General features: G+C 46.8%; 1 long non-coding RNA gene across 2 annotated transcripts; it reads left to right on the top strand.

Annotated features, from left to right (window-relative positions):
* The first annotated feature begins 11,096 nt into the window (after positions 1-11,096).
* Positions 11,097-11,750, top strand: LOC119818567. Of its 2 annotated transcripts, none has more exons than XR_005286160.1 (3): positions 11,097-11,217; positions 11,490-11,586; positions 11,693-11,750. It is a non-coding gene; the product is annotated as an uncharacterized LOC119818567 (long non-coding RNA). The 2 variants fall into 2 exon arrangements; XR_005286161.1 differs by having other exon boundaries at positions 11,689-11,747.
* The last annotated feature ends 3,782 nt before the right edge of the window (positions 11,751-15,532 follow it).

The following is a 15,532-nucleotide window of genomic DNA, read 5'->3' as shown; positions in this document are numbered from 1 at the left end:
AAGAAGCTTCTGAGGGAATGAAGGAATGACTGAATTCATTCATTCTCGAGCTGATGCAGAAACACGACTGGCTGGGACTTGGGGAGAAGTGGGGGATATAGTGTTATGGTAAAAATAAAAGGGAGCTGTTCCCCGAGTGGCTGCAGCAGGCAGAGGGCCACAGGTCCCCGAGTGGCGGCAGTGGGCAGCAGGCATGAGACCATGGCAGGCCATGAAGGGAGCCACAGCCGAGGCGGGTGAGAGACAACGGATAGGCACACCATGCAGAGTGAGGTTGGATGTTTCTTTTGTGGGTTATGGAAGGGGAAAGGGGAGAAGGGGAAAACGGGGAAGAGGAGAGGGGGGGGGGAAGGGGGAGAAGTGGGGAGAAGGGATCCAGACTGAAAAGGATGAGAGCTCAGGCTGGAAGCAGAAGGAAGGTCTGCCTGCCTCAGTGGTGGACTGGGGTAGGCAGTGGGCAGGGCTTGTCTCTTAACGGGATGGGACAGGAGAGACCATTATGTATAGGATGCCAAGTATTCACATTGCTATAAGCTAGGACCACTACACATAGAGAGGAGAGCTACACCAGTCTGAATTTGTAGATCAATTGTCCAATTTCTGCTTCTAGAGGGTTCTTCCCGGATAATACACTGTGTGTCAGAAATCAAAGAGATACCTAGGAAATGGTTCTGTCTTCAACATTCCTTTGCTCCCAGGCAAGATTGCTAGAGGAATCCTTTGATGAAAGACAGCTGCAAAGAAGGGAAGACTTGGAATGCAATTTAAGAGGACTGCCTTGTTGGGTGGTGGTGGTGGTGCACAGCTTTAACCCAGCACCTGGGAGGCAGAGGCAGTCAGGATCTCTGTGTGTTCAAGGTCACCCTGGTCTACAAGAGCTAGGTTCCAGGACAGGCTCCAAAGCTACAGAAAAACCCTGTTTTGAAAAATCAAAAAAGAAAGAAAGAAAAAAAAAAGGGGGGGGGGGGTGGGGCGGGAGAGGCTGCCTGGAAGTAGCACCTGAGACTTGACCATCCAAAGCATTTAGTCAGAAGATGATGATGACCAAGGAAGCCAAGAGCACTCCAAGGAGAAGGAACAGCATAAAAGCTGAGCAGTGGAGATATGGCAGTATGTGCTCTGGACTGTATGGAAATTACTAAAAAACCCAGAGCAGGAGCGGCAGAAAAGCAAGCTAGAAGCAGACCCTAGAGTACATCTTTGTAGCCACTGATCGGTTGCAATGACATCATTTTCCTTGAAAGTTCTCTTCCCCTTCCTTCCCCTTACCAAGCAACTCTGCCCATCTGCCCATCTCCCTGGCCTAGCACCTCTGTCCTTAGCTCTCAAGTGCATTTGCCTTGGTCTGAAAGTTCCCCGTTCAACAAGAAGTTGAATAAGAAGTTCTCCCTGCAGACACGGGAGTCTCTCGTTCCCCGTTAGAGGTTTGCTTTTCTTTGCTCTGCATGCCCAGTGCCCAGGTTTTATGTGCATAAAGGGCTTCCTGTTTCATTTGCAGCCTTCCAAAGCCTGTTTGGCTATGTCCAGCCTCAGAAAAGAGACCGGCCCTACTTGTTATGGGAGTGTAGACAGCAACAAAAGCATTGCACCCTGGAGTCGTTTGGCACCAAGCCACCTTACACCATCTCCAGTCTCTCTCCCATAAGAGTTTCAGAATACACCTGGCTACATGCTCTGTCTTCCTTTGTCCCCTAGTCCCCATCACCCTATTAGGATTTGGGCATCTCAAAATAACAACAACAACAACAACACAACAACAAATCAAAATCAAACCTCTCAATGTGACACAATAATATGCCATGTGTGCCAGCCCTCTGCTTTCTGGAAGGAGAAATCATGGAATGAGAGCCACCCCACTGCTTAAATGTCAGCGGAGGTAACGAGCTGGCTGTTATTACCATGGTTCTGGACTCACCGAAGGAGGCTTGTCGGTAGAGCCTCTTCACTTGAAGATGGGCAGAGTTGCTTATTGAGGTCCTCCCTCAATAAGGTGCCTTTTCATCTTCACGGTCTTGCTTCTCTCTGGTGCATTTGTGCCTGGCAACTGACTGTATGAAAAGCTTTGGAATCATAACCTCAGCAAGGTCGCTGGCACGCAGGTGTGCAGAGCAGAGACGCACAGAGCATGCACAGCGAGAGGGACACGTTCAAATAGACAGGAGAGTCTTCATTTCGAGGTACATTCCTTTCTCTGAGGTCTTGATGCGATCCTTGCTTTTCCACAATAGTGATCGCCCTAGGGACTCAATCTATCTTCAAGCCCTTTCCCTAAACTAGGGGAAGGGTCAGCCGGGTCCGGTTCACAGCCCTACTCCTGCGTCTGCCTGTCTTTGTGTACATAAAGCTCATTGGAACACAACCGTACTGCCCATGGCTACATTCTACGGCCGTGGCATTGCCAAGCTGGGTGATTACAGCAGAAAACATGGCTGGCAAAAGTCTAGCGTATTTACCACCTGGCAATTTACAGTAAACTGTTTGCCATAGAGCTGGCTCTTGAGAAGTGTTAGACTTTGTTTATTTTAGAAAAAGGCACTAGAACGCAAGACAGGCAACTGAGATGGACCCGGAAAGATGGCTACGCCTGTCATCCCAGCACTTCGGAGGGCAGGGTGATTGCTTGTCATGAGTTCCAGGCCAGTCTGAACTACATCACAGTAATACCCTGTCTCAAACAACACAACAAAACTGAAGGAGGAGCAAAGGCAAAGAACAGGAGAAGAGGAAAGGAAGGGAACACCAACAGGCACCAGAGATGCCTGGGAATGTCGGTGGGAGGGATGGCAGACCACACACTTTCAGCTCAGCCTAGATACACAGCAATCAGATCTTTCCCAACGTGTCCCCAGGCCTTACGTCCTGTAGTACCATCATCTTTACTCTTTATCTCTCCTCTGCGTCCGGCTCATTTATTTTTACTTCAAACAAATGCATATTTTTTTCTGGGCGGGATGCCAGTCAGTCACATGGTTTACAGTGCATAAATGGTCAAATTGGGATAGGTAACATGTTCATCTCCTTCCTCTCTAGTTTTCCACACGCAATGCAAGTGGCTATGACCCATTGCCCCTTGTCATGCTGTGCGACACTAGGACTTCTCCCTTCCAGATAAGCCTCTCCATGTCCGTTATTTATCCACGTTGTATTTTTCTGTGTGGTCACCCCCAGCCTTCCCATCATCTAGCAATCACCATTCTACTTCCTTCTACTCTGAGACCAGACTTCTCAGTTTCCACACGTGAATTTCACATACATTCAAAGAATGTGCGGCATCTATTTCAGTATGGCAGGCAAGAGTTATTTACCTACCCATTTTTTAAAAATGTGGGGAGTGGGTATGTACACATGGATGTAGGTATGTAGGAGATCGGAGGCATCAGATCCCCTGGAGCTGGAATGACAGGAAGACGTGAGCTAGCCGATGTGGGTGCTGGGAATCAAACTCAGGTCCTCTGCAAGAGCAGACACACCTTTAAGCCCTGAACCATCTCTCCAGCCCTGCTCGCTCATTCAAATTATCAGACTTATTATAGTCAGGTGTGGTGGTGCTCATCTTTAATCCCAGCATCTGGGAGACAGTGGTAGGCAGAACCTCTAGAGTTCAAGGCCAGCCTGGCTCTACATAGTGATTTCCAGGACAGCCAGAGATATATAGAGGCGCTATCTTAAAAATTCTAAATTATATTTTATTGTTTATGTATATCTGTGCATGTGTGCACACATGCCATGGTCCTCAAGCAGAAGTCGGAGGAAACATTTTGGAAGTTCTCTCCTTCTTCCCCGTGGGTCCCAGGCATCGAATTCAGGTCTCCAGACTTGGCAGCAGGTATTTTTAGGCACTGAGCCATCTTACCAGCTGTGTGTGAACATTTTGAAATCCATGTGGTCTGCTTCCGGCCCCAACTCCTGCTGAAAGAGTTCCACTAACACAAACATTACTTCCCAAGACCTCCTTGCTGTTGGTCCTCTCTTCTCATTTCAGTTCCCAGCATGCAGGGCCTCTATTTTTTTTTTTTTAATCACTTGCTGTATTGACTGCATGCATCTTGAAATGTCCGTGGTATCTGGGAGGTCAGTCCCTCCCAGATTGGTTTTTATCTCCGGCTGTTGCTCAGCTCCCTTTCTGCAGGTCTGCCTTTCTTCTCTCGCACCTAAGCACGCAGATTCCTGCAGACTCTGCAGGAATTTATCTTTAGCCCTCTTTCCCATACATTCACTGGGCAAGACTATCACGTGCCTAGTTTCACTTTTGTGTGCATTTTTTGTTTGTTTGTTTGTTTGAGACACAGTTTCACAGTGTAAAGCTCTGGCTGTCCTGGAACTCACTCTGTAGACCTGTCTGGCCTGGACCTCACAGAAATCCGCCTGCCTCTGCTTCCCAAGTGCTGGAATTAAAGGCACGTGCCACCACAGCCTGGCTTTGTTTTGGTTTTTTGAGACAAGGTCTTGCAGTGTTGCTCAGGCTGGTCTTACTCTCACCATCAGGTGGCCTCAACCTTTCCAATGCTGATAACGTCACATCGGCGCAGTACCACGCCCAGCCCTCCAGTCGCTTCTGTAGCGACTTCTGAGCTGGAGGCTCAGATTTCCAACAGCAGACTACAATTCCTTAGACACGTCTCACCTGCCAAACAACCCCAGTTGGTTTCACATCAAGCCCATGTCTTTCTGCACTTCTGCCTTGTCTATCCCTTTGGGCTCTTTTTCCATCTGCTGTTTAATTGTTACTATTCCCAAGGGAGCTGCTCTTGACTCCTCTGTCTTTAGTGGTGATTTTATCCAGTCTTAACTTCAACAATCATTGCCAAATCTACATCTCTGCATGCGTTACCAGCTGTCTCCTTACACTGCCAACAGATGTGGGAGGTGAACAGCTGAGTGGATTCCACCACACCTCTGGCCACGGCATTTTCATTTTGTTTTCAGAAAGTTCGTCCCCAACCCTAAAAGAGGATTTCTCTGTGTAGCCCTGACTGTCCTGGAACTCCGTAGACCAGGCTGACCTCAAGCTCAGAGACCCACCTGCCTCTCTACTTCTCGAGTGCTGAGATATCTATTTTTTTTTAGAGAGGTTTATTTATTTTTATGTGCATTGGGTGTTTTGTTTTGTTTTTGCCTACATGTGCATTCCTGTGAGTGTGTCAGATCCCCTGGAACTGAGGTTAGGGACAGTTTTAAGCTACCCTGTGGGTGCTGGGAATTGAACCGTGGTCCTTGGGAAGAGCAGCCAATGTCCTTAACTACTGAGTCATCTCTCCAGCCCAAGAACCTACTCTTTACTTTCAGTCAACATGATTCATAGGAGACTGGACCCATCCGTCCCGTCAGGGCAGCTCCACAGCTGCAAAGCATTCGTTGTTGTCCATTTCTATGTAACAAATTAGTCCAGATTTGATGGCTTAGAGCAGCATTTCTTCCCCTCACAGGTTTTGTGGCTCAGGTGGGCATCGTGAGGGCATCGTGAGGCTCAGCTGGGTCCTCTGATCGGGGTTTCTCTTGAGGCCATAATCAAAGTGTCTTTCCAGGCTGGGGTTCCGTAGAGGAAGGATCTGTTTCCATGCACACTGTCACCCTTGTTTCAAGAGTCAGTTCCTCCAGGGCGGATGGACCGAGAGCCTCCGTTTCACCGGGTTGCTAAGCTCTTTGCAACGTGGGGCTCTCCAACTCAGTAGCTTTGCATCATCTGCGCCAACAAGAAAGAGAGCCTGCTGGCAAGATGAAGGTCACAGGCTTTGGTAATCTAATCGTGGAAGGGACAGCCCCTCGACGCTGACAGCCTATTGGTCAGAAACCAGTTACTCAAGAGAAGGGAATTACACAAGAGTCTGGATGCCAGGAGATGGGATCACTGGGGGCCATCCCAAAGGTTGTTATTCACGCAAGACTTAGCTAGTCAAATCATAACGATTGATTGGAGGATGAGTATCCGATCAGAGTCAGTCAGTTTTGGCTTGAGAGGTTTGACGTGAATCTTTGGGAAAGCCACAGGGTGGGTCGGTTGGTAGAAGGCAGACTTGAAGCTACTGCTGGTTATGGCTGCCATCGCGTGTGGGAAACTCTGAAAAAAGTGATAAGGTCGTGGGGGATACCAGAGGCGAGTGATGGAGAGGAACACAATTAAATCACTCCTGCAGCTCATGTAGCACAAAGTGACTCCAAACTTGCTATGTACCTGAAGATGACTTTGAACTTCTGCTTCTCCTACCTCTGCCTACCTAATGCTGACATAACAGGTTTGTACTTCCACAGAGGCTGGAGAGGACCTGGGTGTGATTCCCAGCACCTCCATTGTGGGGCACAACCATCTGTAACTCCATTCCAGGGGGTCCTGTGTGGCCTTATGATTTCTGCAGGCATCAATCATGCATTTGGTACACATACCTACAAGGAAAATACTCACATGTAAAAATAAAAGAAATAAATACAATATTTAAATAAAAGAATCCTGATGATGGTGGCCCACACCTTTAATCCTAGCACGTGGGAGGAGGCAGAGGCAGGTGGATCTTAGAGAGTTCGAGGCCAGCCTGGTCTACAAAGCAAGTTTGAGGACAGTCAGGACTGTTAAACAAAGAAACCCTGTCTTGAAAAACCAAAAAGGAAGGAAGGAAGAAAGAAGAAAGGGAGAGAGAGAGAGAGAGAGAGAGAGAGAGAGAGAGAGAGAGAGAGAGAGAGAGAGAGAGAGAGAGAGAGAGAGAGAGGAAGGGAAAGAAACTGAACAACCCAGAAGCAGCAATCCAATAAGCATCGTGTCTCTGTGGCTTCTGCTTCAATTCCTGCCTCCAGATTCCTGCCCTGACTTCTCTCAGTGATAGACCGTTCCCTGGAAGTATAACCTGAAATAGAACCTTGTCTACCTCAAGTTGCTTTTGGACTTGATGGGTTTCTTAATTAATTTATTTATTTATTATGTGATAGTGTTCTGCCTGTGTGTATGCTTGCACACCAGATGAAAGCACCAGCAGGTTGTGAGCCGCCATGTGGTTGCTGGGCATTGAACTCAGGACCTATGGAACAGCAACCTGGGCTCCTAACCTCTGAGCCATCTCTCCAGCCCCAAGCTTGCTCAAGTGCAGGGGTTTCTCTGTGTAGCCCTGGCCGTCCTGGAACCAGCTCTGCAGACCAGGCTGGTCTCGAATTTGGAGATTTCCCTTCCTCTGCCTCCGGAGGGCTGGGATTAAAGGCGTGTGCTACCAAGGCTGGGTAAACTTGCTTTATAGCAGCAGCTGGTCTCGAATTTGGAGATCTCCCTTCCTCTGCCCCTGGAGTGCTGGGATTAAAGGCGCGTGCCGCCAAGGCTGGGTAAGCTTGCTTTATAGCAGCAACTCATTCAGTCACTGATTTGATGACTCACTGCTAAGGGCCAGTATCAGTCTTGTTAGTGTGTTTGAGATGAGGTCTTGTAATGTATCTCAGGTTGGCCTCAAGTTCACAACGCTCCTGCCTCAGTATCCCCAAGTTTTGAGATTGCAAGTATGCACCACCATGCCTGGCTCGGTCCATTCCTCCCGCCACCCCAGAGTGATATTCTCAGTCACCTACCTCTCCACCTTCCTCTAAAATGTCAATCACTCTCACCAAAATTTTTTTTTTTTTTGTCTGTTTGAAACAGGGTCTTGAGTGACCTAAGCTGACCTATGACTCACTGCAGAGATAAAGCTGTCCTTGAGCTGCTGTTCCTCCCCCTCCCCTCTCCCCAGTTCTCCCTTGAACTCTCCTGGTTGATGTAATTATAGAATAAGAGTTGTGCCTTGTTTTTTATAATTGGCTTTGGTGTATTGAGACGGGTCTTATTATTTACCCCTGACTGGCCTCAAATTCATTCTTAGCTTAGCTAGGTCTCAAACTCGCAGCCTTCCTAAACAAATGCCCCAGACACATGTTGGGATTACAGGTGCATGCACTCTGGGCTACCTTAGTAAATCTTCATAAGAATAAGTGGCGCCACCAGGCATGGTGACACGCAGCACTGGGGAGGCAGAGGCAGGCATGGTGACACACAGCACTGGGGAGGCAGAGGCAGATAGATCTACAGAGCTAGCTCCAGGACAACCAGATCTACACAGAGAAACCCTGTGTCAGAAAAGCACACAAACCAAAATGAAGGAGAAGGAGGAAGAGGAAGAGGAGGAAGAGGAAGAAGGAGAAGGAGGAGGAAGAGGAAGAAGGAGGAGGAGGAGGAAGAGGAGGAGGAGTAGGAGGAGGAGTAAGTAGCACCAAAGTAATGAAGTAGAATTTGAATTAGGTTCACAAAGGGGTTCTTTATGCCAGGATAGCAGTTACCTAGAATGAAGTTCTAGGCTCAGCCCCCAGCGCTAGAAAACAAACAAAAAAATAAACAAACAAACACACAAAAAACAAAAAACCCAAACCAGTGAACTTATTAGTGGCTGCAAATGAGAAGACTCAAATATTCCTGAGCATGCTACCAATGTGATAAGACAGTGTCTGCAGTGTAGCGAGGGTTCTCTTTGGACGAAGACAAGAAAACGTTGTGGGAGGAGGTTTGCACTAGACGTAGAAGCAGAAACATTTAAGTGTGCAGAAAGGATTTTCCCTCTTCGTTCTGCTTTAAGCAATATGCTCCCAGTGCCACTTGGAAGGTGGCAGACATTGTGCTTAGAGCTAAGGTATAAGGTATATATGCCTTCTGGGAGGTTTACAACATCATTTCAGTATCAGCATCAGCATCAGCATCAGCATCAGCACAAGCTTCCCTCATTTGGCCAGTGCTAACCTCACTCTGCAAAGGAGCCCCTGGGATGCTCTAGGAAACCAGCCTGCTCCCACAAAGCAGAATTTCTTGGCTAAGGGATTGGGGTTGCAGGGCTGGACGTCTGGTTGAGACAGCAGAGTCCGAGACTTCACTCTAGTCAAGCTTGGAGCCAGCCCAGAGAGCAGTGACTGCGGCTCATTGGAAGAACCCTTGGCCCACGGGCTCCGCTGCTGGGCACTTTCTGCTCAGGCACTGACCTGGAACCCTGAAAGTTCGTATCTGGACCCTCCAATACAGCTTTGGGATTTTAAGCTGCGATAGAAGAGGTCCCTTCCACGCACAAACGTTGAGCCACAGACACCTCTACTAGCTCTCAAGCCTGAGCTCGTGGGTTGGGCACAGAGTTGGGCTACGACAGAAACAGGTAGGACCCTGGTATGAGTGACATTTCTAGTCTTCCCTACTGGTTGACCCTGTTCAAATTATTTCTTAAAAGCTTATTTTTATATGTGGTAAAAATCAATTTGAAGTCCCAGGACAGTGGCAATGAAATACAGGTACACGTACGAACCAGTTGAAAGGGAGTTTGGCATTGGCCGTGGGGCAGGAGAGTCAGCTGTGAGTTCTCTCGGTGGCGGGCAGAGGAGAAGAAGACTAAGGTTTGAGCCTTGAACGTGTCCACATTTATGTTTTTGGAGAGGACTGAATATCGAGCTAAAATGCTTTTTGCTTTGTGGAACAGGTCTGCGGTCACTCAGGGAGAAGCAGAGTGCATCGGGGGAGGGAGCTGTGGGGCCTGCCCGTCACTTCAGAATGATGGATAAGGATAATTCAAGGTTTGTAATTAGTGACAAGAAGCTAGTCAGGGCATGGATGCACCCTTCTTCCTCAAGAGCCCCTCAGGGGTTGGGGCTCGGATGTAAAGTTTTCCCCTTTCCAGACGACAGTGTGTACACATGCGCATATGATACAAGCGTGTGAATGAGGACATCTGTACCTATCCATGGATGTATGTGCATGTAAGTAAATACAGGTGGTACATGCTTACATGTGTGTAAGCGGGCATGCATGTCAAATTGCAAGTCAAAGACATGATCTGACATGGGAGGGATCGCTGAAACATTAGACATTTATCTGTGTCGCGTGAAGAGATTCAGAGAAGTCTGGCCTGTCTCAGTGATGCAGATGGCAGTCCGACCATCCTGTGTCCCCAACCCCACCCGAAATCAGCAGACCGTCGTTCTACGTGCATCTATGGGGGCAGCACCTGAGGTCCCTGTTATAGAAAATAGGGAATCTCATATTTTCCCACAGCATTTCTTTCTAAGATCCAAAATCATGCCGAGCTTTTGGGTGTGTTTATAGCTACATCTTAGGAGACAGAATGGTAGTTTCTTCTAGAAGAGTAGCCTAGTTTGGGAAAAAAGGGATCGGGTGTATTGAGCACCAAGTTCTGGAATTAGACACTGGCGTCTACTCTTGACCCCACTGTTTGTGAGCTGAGACGCTTTGAATAAGTACATTAGTTTAATAAAAGCTTCATTTTTTTTTTTTGAGACAGGGTTTCTCTGCAGCTTTTTTAGAGCCTGGCCTGGAACTAGCTCTTGTAGGTAGACCAGGCTGGCCTCGAACTCACAGAGATCCGCCTGCCTCTGCCTCCCGAGTGCTGGGATTAAAGGCGTGCACCACCACCGCCTGGCTAAAGCTTCATTTTTTTGTCCATAGAAAGGAGATAATAAGGACTGGTGCTACTTGTATATTATGTAAATTTTAGTGGTACAAATTTGAAAGACTGCAAATCTCCCACAATTATAAAAATCATCAAGGATTGCATAATTTCAAAACTGTTGGCCGAGGGGGTTGTAAACTGTACTTACAGTTATTGCTAATGACAGGACCACTTGGGCTGGCAACAGTAAATAACTTCCACCAACACTCGTCTTACGTGGGATTGAGCTGTTGTTTGCGAATGTCATAACTTCTGACCGTGGCATTAATGATGATGTGGTGTTTCTTACCATCAAAAGAAATCATTGAAGAGATCTTCCGCATCCTGGGTTGATGTTATCTCAGCTCATTAAATGAAAGTGTCAGTTCCAAAAAAATCCACCTCCAAAATCAATAACTTTGTAATGGGAATTAGAGATGATCATTTTAAAAAGCTACGAAAAAACCAAAATAGAGTCAGGGAGGTGGCTCAGGAGCTCAGAGAGCTTTCTGCTTTTACAAACAAGGCCCACTCTGGTCTGTGTTGGTAGACACACACACACACACACACACACACACACACACACACACACACACTGAAAACAACGACATCAAAAAGCCTGGCTGAAGTAGTCATGCCAAGAAGTGAATTTTGCAATGCCCACTGTACAAACTAATACAAATTTAGCGTTTAATAAATTAAAGAACAGAATGTAGTAAAACCTTCTACAGGGGTGGGAGGTTTGTTCCACCTTCTCCCAGTTATTATTCTGGAAATTATATTGTTAAATCATGTAAGTTTTGAATTACCAAAATCTCAGCAATGTTCTCTTTTCTTTTCTTTTGTCTTTTCTTTTCTTTCTTTCTCTCTCTCTCTTTTTTTTTTCAAAACAGGATTTCTCTGTAGCTTTGGAGCCTGTCCGGGAACTAGCTCTTTGTAGACCAAGCTGGTCTCGAACTCACAAAGATCCACCTTCCTCTGCCTCCTGAGTGCTGGGGTTAAAGGCGTCCGCCACCACTGCCCAGCTCAATGTTCTCTTTTCATGAATGTGGTCTCCTGTTACAGGAAATCACATAACCTGAATTTAGACTTTCCAGAGAAACAGAACCAGGACTGTGGTTGGAGCTCAGCGGCGGACTAGCCTGCCATGTGTGAGCCCAAGGTATGATTCCCAGCACCAGGAGGAAGAGGAGGAGGGGAGAGGAGGAGGGGGAGACACAGAGGGAAATCAATAAGGTTTGTTTGTTTGTTTTGATCTTTTGAGACAGGGTCTCCGTATGTTGCCTTGTCTAGCCTGGAACTTACTACATAGACCAAGGTGGCCTTGAACACATAGAGATCGGCCTGCTCCTGCCCCTGCTTCCTGAGTGCTGGGATTAAAGGCATGTACCACCACCACAACTGGTCCAGGTTTTTATTTTTGCTTGTTTTTTGTTATTGTTTAGTTTTTGTTTTTCTGGTTGGTAGGTGGTTTTTCTGAGACAGAGTATCCTGGAACTTGCTATGTAGCTGAACTACATCCTTGAATTCCTGGTCTTCCTGCCTGTGCCTCCCAAGGACTGGAGCTGGAGGCATCTGCTACCACACTGTGCTAACCGGGTACTTACTAAGGGATTGGCTCTCACGATGACGGAGGCTGAGAAGGCCCATGCAGGCCATTAATAAACTGGACAATCAGGAAAACTGGTGATACGGCACAGTCTAAGTTCAAAGGTCTCAGAACCAAGGAAGCTTGTGGTGTAACCATCAGAGGCCAAAGGTCTGCGAACTGGGAACTGCCGGTGAAAGTAATAGACTCTAAATTCCAGAAAATCTAGTATTCTGATGACCAACAATAGAAGTGTATCCCAGCTCTAGAAAAAAGAGTGAGTGAATTCATTTCCTTTACCTTAATTTTTTGACAATTTCTATTTATGTTCATGAGTGTAGGTGTCTTAAAAATTGTTATTACATTATATATCCATTTACTGTGCCAATGTGTAGGCATGTGTGCTATGACATTGGTGTGGTGTCAGAGACGGGAAGAGTTTGGTTCTCTCCTTCCACTTTGTAGGTCTGGAGGATTGAACACAGGTCCTCGGGTTTGGTAGCAGGTGCTCCCCCAACCCCCAGCGATCTCATTGGCCCAATGTGTGGTTGTAGTTTTGTTTGCTTCCATGTATGTGCACTGTGTGCATTTGAAGTACCCCAGAGGCCAGAAGAGGGCACCAGATCCCCAGGAACTGGAGTTAGAGGCAATGACAGCCACTATGTGGGTGCTGGGAATCAAAACCAGCACCTCTGCAAGGACAGTCAGTGTCTTAACCACTAAGCCATCTCTCCAGCCCCTCCCTTTACCTTTAAAAAATTATTTATTATATACACAATATACAACATTCTGCCTGCTTGTATGCCTCAGGCCAGAAGAGGGCACCAGTTCCCCTTACAGATGGCTGTGAGCCACCTGTGGTTCCTGGGAATTGAACTCAGAGCCTCTGGGAGAGAAACCAGTGCTCTTAACCTCTGAGCCATCTCTCCAGCCCTAGCTTCTTGTGTTTGTGTTCTAGACAAGCGCTCTGCTACTGAGCCATATCTTGGTCCAGGAATCAAGTTTAAATCCATAATGGGGCAACTTATGATACCGGATCACTGTTATTTTCAGCAAGCTATAGGAATATCAGAAGTAGGGGCTGAGGAGATGACTTAGTGGTTGAAAACACTGATTGCCTTTCCATAGGACCCGGGCTCGACTCCCAGCACCCTCAGGGCAGCTCACACCTTCATGACTCTAGTCAGGGGATCCTGTTAAGATCAAAGATGGGGAGATAAAGACCACTGACGTATATCATCAAGACCACCACCCAAATCAAATTAAGATGAACAATTAATTACAGCCAGCTATTTATCTATTTGTTTTAATTTTTTTTCCTCTTGACTACACAGGCTGCCTCCCACTAAGGTGAGGCCTGAGAGGGTCAGCATTGGCTGTGGAGGAAGAAAAAGTTTTTCTAGCTCAGGGGCAGCGGGTTTCCAAATGGGGGATTTGGCAGGCAAAAGAGGTGGGGTTACAGGAGCAGATCATAAGCATACAGGTCAATGATAATGACCTCCAGAAACAAAGACATGGTTGCAAGGTGGTCATAGCGAGGGGGTTATAGCAACAGGTAGGCCTAGCAAGGTAGCCATAGCAACCCTTCTGAAACAAAGGTAAGGTTGCCAGATGGTTATTAACTTTTTACACAGAGACATAATTGTCATTCCTGGAACAGGCAGTACAGAACCATCTGTAGTTAAAGTTACAGGTGGGGCCTAGCCCAATCCTTGAGAAACAGAGGTTTAATCATAAACAGTAATGATCTTAATTTGTCTTTACTATTAGATGACTTTTAAGCCTAAGATTGGAGGCAGGCTGGTTATTCAATTGAGCACCCTCTTTTGGCCTCTGTGGACACCAGGCAGGCAAGTGGTTATACAGACATACACGCATGCAGGTAAAATATCCATGCACATTTTAAAAAAATATCAACTGCATGGTGAAGATTGTCACGGCTCCATGCAAAGACTGCATGCAAATTTCTGAGATGTTTCATTAGGAAGGAGAGAGAGGGAAGAAAGTCTGGACCACCGAAAATTCAAGGGCAATGTCCATGTGGCTATGCGAGACAAAGCTTCAATAGCGCCACCATGTGGTCAAAATGCTAATTGTAGGAGAACCACGATCACTGATGGTCACTAGAATTTCACACAGGTGGAGCCACGGGAGGAGGCACACAGGAACCAGGTTTGCCCCAGAGCAGGGCTTCAGGCTGGAGACTTCGTGTCCGTCATTCCCTGCAGCCCTCTGTCTTTTTCAAGAGATATGTGTGTTAGAGGAACTGAGGTTAAGGGTGCCACAGAGTCAGCAAAAGAAGAAAAATAAAGTTAAATGCAAATCATCCTGCAGCAGCTTGCAATAAATTTGTTCCTAGTATTATGATATAGACAAATATTTTAGATTTTATTTATTTACTTATTGTTTTTGAGACAGGGAATTTCTGTGTAGCCCCCAACTGTCCTGGAACATCCTCTGTAGACCAGGCTGGTCTTGAACTCATAGAGATCCACCTGCACCTGCTTCCTGAGGGCTGTTTTGTGATATATGTATAGTGTGTGTATGTATGGTGTGAGCGCATGCATGGTATGTTTATGTGTGTGTATGTATGATATGTGTGTGCATGTATGTATGGTATGTGTATATGTATAGTGTGTGTATGTATATATGGTATGTGTATGTGTGTGGTGTGGGCAGGTTGTGAAACAACTTTTGAAAGTTGGTTCTCTCTTTCCACTATGGAATTAGGGGATTGAATTTAGGTCATCAGACTTGTGTTTTCTGCTGCTAAACCATCTCCTTGGCCTGCCTTTCTCTTCCTCCCTCCCTCCCTCCTCCCTCCCTCCCTCCCCCCTCCCTCCATCCCTCCTTCCCTTCCTTCCTTTCTTTTTTACAGGGTTTCTCTATGTAGCCTTTTGGGTGTCCTGGAAATAGCTCTTGTAGACCAGGCTGGCCTTGAATTCACAGAGATCTGCCTGTCTCTGCCTCCCAAGTGCTGGGATTAAAGGTGTGCACCACTGCCCAGCTTTCTCCTCGGTTTTCTTGAGGAAAAACTCAGAGCAACACTTGCTGGAGAGAGTTGCTGAAAGTCTTTCTACAAATAAGAACAATCATTTAGGCAGATTGGAAATGTGGGAGAATGATTTATGTGTTCTTATATCTACACTCTTTGCAGAGTGACTTTAGGGGTCTTGTCTTTAAGAGACAGAGATTCTGTCCTTATTCCATGAATCTGAGCTGGCCTGTTGACCAACTGATCAGTGGAATTAAGCATGCATGTGCTACTTTCTTCCTGGCTTCATATTTAAGAGGCCTTGAAAGCTGGTGGTGGCACACACCTTTAGTTCCAGCAATGCAGGCAGGTCTCGGAGTCTGAGACCAGTCTGGATGGTGGTGGCATACACTTTTAATCCCAGCAATGCAGGCAGGTCTCGGAGTCTGAGACCAGTCTGGACGGTGGTGGCACATACCTTTAGTTCCAACAACGCAGGCAGGTCTCAGAGTTTGAGACCAGTCTGGTTTATACAATGATTTCTGG

Source organism: Arvicola amphibius, chromosome 7, assembly GCF_903992535.2.
Source record: "Arvicola amphibius chromosome 7, mArvAmp1.2, whole genome shotgun sequence".
Lineage (NCBI taxonomy): Eukaryota > Metazoa > Chordata > Mammalia > Rodentia > Cricetidae > Arvicola > Arvicola amphibius.
Note: the sequence above shows the minus strand (reverse complement) of the source record. Positions and strands in the feature narration are given on the sequence as shown.